Here is a 7,598-nt window from a genome sequence, read left to right as displayed (position 1 = left end):
AATGGCTAGAGAAGGAAAACCATGCAACTGGTCCCGCATACTGGCTCATCAGTTGAAGGAACAAGTCATGAAGGCTTGATAGTCACCTGAGGGTATGCGTGCAGAGTTTTAAATGTACACCTACATCCTATATGTAGTCTATGCCCAACATGAGTTCTTGGGCTTGGAGTGGGCATGGTCATCGGTGGAGACTGTTGTGAACACATATTTCAAGTTGTTGTCTGAATGAAGCTTTAAGGGAGTAATCATATGGTTGTTTGACCATTTTGTAACCCCAGTGTGCAGGATGATATTCAAACAGGATCCACCCTGCATGTCAAAGGAAGAAATTGAGGCATTGTTAGGCATTGTATATTGGTACGCCTCACTATCCGACACTTTCATCTGAATGTTTAATGTGGAGAAACCTCCACATGTTCTTCCAAAGTTTTCTTTGGATGTACTTGTCATGCAGGAAGTACCGTATCACATCTCAGTGGGATTGATAGCTAGACTACAACGGAAGAAGAAGGCACCTTGGCCCATTCTTCCATTGTGGATTGGGTTCTATGAGATCTATAGTATTAGCAATCAGATGTCAAAGCAGAACAAATGAAGAAGTACCCATTCGACATCCGAATCTTAAACATGTATCACCCACATTACATTGTGAAGGATCACTGCCTGAGAGTTCAGTTCAACTGGATCCATGGGGCATTTCATTGGGCTGAGCAAGACTCATGGAGGTATTGCTACAATTACTTTGCACCCAATGAATATGTCAGCTTCGCCATAGAGTGGTTAGTGTTAGGTAAACTTGACTCAGGATAGAGTCAAAGTTGACCAGGTTAAACAGTGATGGTTTTTGGGCACATGGTATTGTGCATCCATAGTATTCTGCCTGTGGTATTATATGTAATGGAGCTTATAAAAGGCTGGAAGGACTTCATTGTAATGCAAGGCCAGGGAAGTGAGCAGTGAAGGCTCACTTGGCCAGATTGGCTAGGGTTTTGGCCAAGGATAATGAAATTTCATTATGGTTTGGTTTTTCCCTGGATTTGGGGTTTTCCCGGATAAACGTGTGCGTTTATGTGATTACGGTTGTTGCTAGTTATTTTCTTATATATATTCCTTGCAGTAATTATTTATGTTATGCAGTAAATTTCTTAACAATTGTTATCGGAGCCAAGTTTTGGCTTCAAAGGGATTCTTTGATGCCAGGGGTTTATAGTACCTGATGAGATCAATGCAGCCTTTTTACAAATCTAGGTCTATGGTGGAACAATCGTACACAGAAGAACCTCAAGGAGAATGTGTGGAAGATAATGGCGTAACTGCCAGGGATCGCAGTGCATTTGCAATATTTACCGGTTTGGAACATGCTGACGAACTATTCGGGATTCATGCGGCTATTTAAAGAAGGTCAACAGAAGAAAATTGTTCATGTGCGGCTTCGAAAATTGTTCGTTTTCTGCTACGTGAGGCCGCCGGTGCTGGAATCTACGAGGTTCTCGTCGGGCCCGCAGTTGAAGCGGTTTGATAGAAGTTTTTTTAGCAAATCAAATTGAGAGAGGATAGATCAGAATCACAGTAGAAAAAGAAAAAAATTAATGTAGTCAAAATTATTGCATGTAAATGGGCATACTACTGTAAGACCTGGTAAGGCATGTGTGATCACTGGTAAAGTCTGGGTTAGACCTAGGTGATAGGGGGGATGTCAGGTTAACAATACCTCGAGTAAAAACCTCTGAGGGGGGTAAGAGCTAGAGTGAGCGGGATTGTCTCACTTAGCAAGTTTGGTTGGATTTAGTCAAGAAACCCCAAGTCAAGTTTAAGGGGGGGATTGTTAGGTAAACTTGACTCAAGATAGAGTCAAAGTTGACCAAGTTAAGCAGTGATGGTTTTGGGGCACATGGTATTGTGCACCCATAGTATTTTTCCCGTGGTATTATATGTAATGGAGCTTATAAAAGGCTGGAAGGACTTCATTGTAATGCAAGGCGAGGGAAGTGAGCAGTGAAGGTTCACTTGGCTGGATTGGCCAGGGTTTTTGCCAAGGATAATGAAATTTCATTATGGTTGGGTTTTTCCCTGGCTTTGGTATTTTCCTGGATAAACATGTGCGTTTATGTGATTATGGTTGTTGCTGGTTATTTTCTTATATATATTCCTCTCAGTAATTATTTATGTTATGCAGTAAATTTCTTAACAGTTAGCAAAGCAATATGAAGCAACATCACGGAGAGCAGCAACAGTAGTAGCAGTAGCAGCAGCAGCAGAGGTAGCAGAGCCAAGCATACCTATGCACGACAAAGGGAAGAGGAAGATTGTTGACCGCATGGAGGAGGATCAAAGTTGTAAGTTTCGAGCAGATCCACTTGTAGAACAAGCAACTACGGATATTCAGGCAAAGAGGCAGCAGCGCGACAAGAGCATCGCGCGAAGGCAGAGGGATAAGAAGAGAATGGAAGAAGCAAAGAAGGAGTTGCATGAGCTAAGGGAGCAACTCCAGAAAGAACAAGAGTTGTGCCAATAGGAGAAGGAAGTGCAGCAGTGGTAGATACAACAGGGGGCACATCATGTGTAGACAAATGAAGTAGTGCCCGCACAAGTAGTTAATTCATCTGAATAGCTAGCATCAGGTGAATAGGGTGAACCATCATAAGGGAAAGATTTTTTTCATGAGACAGAATACGCACTTGAACAGTTGGATGCAGATATGGAGTAGCAGGATTTGGAACAGGACACCTACCTCATGCCTCACCACAAAGAGGTCGACTCACCCGCTTCAATGCATCCAGATGATGAGCAAGTATCAAATGAACAACGAGGCACTGAGATCCTTGGTGGTCAGCTGGAAGCAGAGGTGCACAACATCTCCTTTGACGAATCTCATCACAAAGTTGTGCAGTCTCATAGGGTACCGACTCTGAAGGACCAAACATATCATACGCAAGTTGAAGAAAAAGTGATCGTGACTTAGGTGCACAAGCATCCAATTACTTTGGCTGATGCAACTAGAGTGTATGCCGAAGCCACTAGCTCAAGTGTTTACTTCCTCATAGTTAAGAATGAGTGAATGGTGAAGGAACTACAGGTGGCCAAGCAAGGAGGAGACTTGGTGAAAATGTCCTCCCGACATGAACTGAAGAAGGAAATATTATATGAAGTATTGTCCCTTGACACAATTATGTAAGCATTGTACTCCAAGTTTGGTACTGTGCACCAAGCAGTCGTCCCTCTCCACAGATAGCAGCAACGATGTATGAGAAGAGCATGCATCTTGAAGAACATACATGCTGTTGTTGATAATATGAAATCATTAACGATGAAGTACAAGGGAGCCCCGCTTCAACTACCAAAGATGATGAGGGCCAATGCGGTCGAGCTGCAAGCACATATCTAGAGTCAGATATGGAACTATGAAGACCTAATGCAGCTCATCACTAGCATACAGGCTTCCCATGCATGAGTATTCAAGATCATGGATTTTATAGTGCACACTCATGTGATCCCATCACTTGGGAGTCTAACCTAGGTGAATACAAAGAAGCAAGTCCGAGAGGATCTTGACTCGTACTTCGATGAGTTCATGCGCACCACCACTAGCCCAATTGAGGACAATGATGTGCATGCTTTAAAACGAATTGGATAGAGGAGCCCGAGCAATGTACCCAGATGCTATGGAGGTAAGGTTCAGGTTTCAGACTTATGTCACAGCGGAACACACAGATAGTATCAAGGACTACCAATCTTGGCATCAATATGTTACTATTGATCAGCATGAGGATGTTGAGCAGTTGGACTTCTATAGTTGTCTAAGTCAGAATGATGTATATTTTGGCTTGTTCAAGCCATTTTTCACATGGGTACATGTGCATTGTAATGTTGAGTCATTTCAAGTGTAAGTCAAGTCTCAATAGTGGATGTAACAGTCATAGAGTAGGTGAAGAGTCATGAGGGTAGTTGAATGGTCACAAAGGGGAATGTCAAGGGTCACCCACACTTTGTTATAAATATTCCCTCATAACTTGTTGTATAGGCTTTTGCCCTGCCAAGCTCCTGATAAGACTATCTTGGAAAGAGCTTGGACAGTATTGCAATGGGCCTTGGCTTCTCCACTCCATGGAGCTAGTTCATCTCTTTGGAGGGGTAGGCAGATGTGGATATAACGTTCCACAGATGGGGCTAGCAGGTTTACATGGATGTATTGTATGATTAGAACTTACACATCTTTATATAATAAGAGCCAGCACATTTTCATGCATATGTTGTTATTGTAGTTGGACTATTCTGGTTGCCTTAATGATATATGTTGTTTAAATTATGTATTTGTGTATGAACTGATTTGTATGTAATTATATGAATCTTGTTGTAAATGTGTTATTGGTTTAACCATCACTTTGGAGTGTCGACTACTCTTCTCTCTAGCTTGTGATGCATCTTCGCTCGTCTGTTCCCTTCCCAGCTAAGTACTGATATAGGTTATCAAGGGGCGCACTCATCCCACCCCCTTTCTGTTTGAACCTCTCATGCACCTTCCTTGACTCACTACAGTGGTCACACCCTTGCTACTGACAGAGTTATCTTACTTGCCTCTATGAGACATCGTGGTCAAGGCATTACCTTACGACCCACTGCTCGGACTCCTACACCAAATGGTCTAAGGTATAATTAGGACTTCTTCCAGGGAGATCCCCTTGACATGTTTGCGGGTACAGCACCATCAACATTTTTGGCGCTAGAAGGAGGGCCTAATGACAAGATGTGTCCTCTCATCCAGTTTTGAACCTTTGCACATCTTTCATGGAGTCTTGCACTCTTCTTCCCCCGCGGTGTTTTTCAAATCGTGAAGATGTCTCCATCATGGAGAATATTTTCAATCTATTGTCCACTCACACGTATGATGGTGAAGGCCAAGTGGCCTGGCCTGAGCACTTACATAAATTTATTTCCATGCTTCATGAGGAAGATGAGTTTTCTGATGAACAGGCTAGTTTTCTGCCTACATACACACTTCATGAATCTGCATTTCGTTGGGTGCTCAGCCTACCAGCTGACACTGTGCACTGATTTGAGCACTTATGTGATCTTATTGAAGACACATTCTATCATTTTGATCTAGACCATCTTGACCGGAAATTGTTATGACAACGAAGGGCTTCGCATGAATCATTTATTGAGTTTTGGCAATGCTTCCGTGATTTGCAGTTTCAAGCTCCGAGGAGCCATATGAAATTTGCTTATCTTTGGCACTCGTTCGAGTATTTCCTTAAGAAATATGCCCGTCCCAAGAGAAAGCTTGAAATCAAGCCTCTCTCAACATTCTTCATTGATGGAGTTGTGTAATCTCATGTGGATGAGGACATTGTCTCAACTGAATGCTCACCTTCCTCCCATTCAACAGCTCCACCACTACCAGGTGATGTTGAAGAGCATTCTCATACACCTGTTCATCCTTCACACTCTCCCAACATCACTTCACTCAGTTTTCGTGTAGATTTGGTTGTGAGACCTTCGAGTTCTCATATGCATGCTTGTCTACAACCTCCGTCTTCGCACTTAGGTGTTTGTTACACAAAATATTGTCACCATGACATTCTGCAGTCAATGTGAGTCTATCACCACTCATACTTTCCTCCTATGCAAGTCTTAAACCTCAGCTCTTCATGTCAAGCCTTGAAAAATAAGAGAAAGCCCTTAAAAATATCTAAAACTCTGGTTCTGCACTTTCTCTTAGCATTACCTGTGGTCCCGCACCTACTGGTCATGTCCCCTGCAGACCTGCCCGCTCTGTTTCTGTGTAATGGGTGCAGACCCCTGTAAAATTCAAAAAGGTGCAAGTACATTCTTAAAAACTCACTTTGGGTTATTTTGGAAGCTTCTAGAGGGAATCTTGAGGTGACAAGTTCGCTCCTTTGATGTTCATGCATCCCATAACTAAAGGAGCTAACCCCTTGATGTGAGGAGCTTATCCCTTTGAAGGGGGACTCTATCCCTTCATAGGTGGACCTATAACTTCCTTCCTCTGCACTATAAAATGAGGCATTGGGCTAGTTACTAAAGAGGTTGAAAGCTGAATATTTTTTAGGGTAAATGCTATTGGAATTTATACTTCCTAATTGAGCTTGAGAGGAGAGATTACATGCCTTTTGATCTCATTGGGAAGAGTGTGAGGCTTGTCAAAGTAGAGGATATTCTTGCTCGGACCCTGGGAGGAGCTTGTACAACATCAAGACACCAAAGGTTGTAAAGTTCTTCTTTGTTTAAAGTTAACAATCAAGTTTATTTTTCTCAATAAGTTGTCTCTTATGGTTTATTTCATGGATTCCTTGATCACCATGATGAATATGATTCATTATATTGGCTATGCAGGTGTTATTTGATGTGTTCTTGTTTGTGTTTGCAGGTTCTCAAAAGGAAACTCATTCAGACAGTCGAAGCGTAGTTGCCACAAACTAGCGTTGGACTTAAGGTAGGGTCTAAAGACACCTCTTGGTTTATATTTATAAATCGCAATATATATAGAGAAAGGTAGATTTGATTGTTCTGCTTGTCGCTAGATATCATTTGATACTAGGGAGATCAGTCTTTTCCGCAAGAATGATTTATCCGGCCGACAAAATGGCGACTCCGCTGGGGACTTGAATTTTGGTTTTTGCCTTTACCTTTACTTTGACTTGAGAAACTTTTTCTCTGTTTCTGGTTTTTTCTTGATATGTGTGGGATTGGGTAGTTTTTTAGGTTCTCAATTGTTTTTTTTATTTTTTCACATTTTTTAAAGAAGACCGCACGTTTTGTTTGTAACACAGTGCAGACATCCCCGCACTGTTGCTTTACTACACAAAGCGGTACTGCATCTAGTTATACCGGAAGCCTGCGAATCCTGTCAAATTTTTGAAAAAACCTAAAATCTTTTCATCCAGTTAAGCTTAGGATTTGTTTACGTTTTTTGAGTGTCTACCTAGATCTGCATGCTTTCTGTCAAAAAACCTTGTTTATGAGTTTCTTTAAGCAAATTCTTCATCTCATCAATCTCCATTAAGTTAATTGGGTGTTTTGAGTCTCTTTTTTGAGAAATTCTTAATTTGATTTCCTTTGGTCATTACTTAGAGGTTTGTCTCAGTCTTTTCACAATTTTGCATCTTTTTGCTTTTGTTTTTGCAAAACAATTTCCCCCTCATTCGTTGGGGGGAGCTAAATTGTGTATGAGTGTTAATCGCCTTTGAGTGTTTTTATTTTTTGATCTTTGGAACTCTCACCCAATTTTCTTGACTTGCAGTTGATTGGTTCTTAGATTACCTTAGAATCATCTTGTGTTTGAGAATTCTCTTGCATAGATCACATTTGCATAATTAGAATTCTCATTTTCAGAGTATGAATGAAAAATGTGCATAGATTACATTTGCATACTTTTCAAGCGAATTGTGCATAGATTACAATTGCATAGTTTACATTCTAACAAATCAATCGTAGATTTAGATCAGCTTTCTTTGATTTGAATTTAAATATTTTAATGCTTGTTTTTAACACACAAAAATAAAAATAAAAATTGTTTTGGAATTGATTTGCATTAGTTTTTCCTGATGAAATTAGTGCATTAGAGAATTTGTTATATT

Source organism: Pinus tabuliformis, chromosome 4_2, assembly GCF_031772625.1.
Source record: "Pinus tabuliformis cultivar Carrire ecotype Pingquan chromosome 4_2, CPIR1, whole genome shotgun sequence".
NCBI lineage: Eukaryota > Viridiplantae > Streptophyta > Pinopsida > Pinales > Pinaceae > Pinus > Pinus tabuliformis.
The sequence above is the reverse complement of the archived record's forward strand: the minus strand, read 5'-3'. Positions refer to the sequence as shown.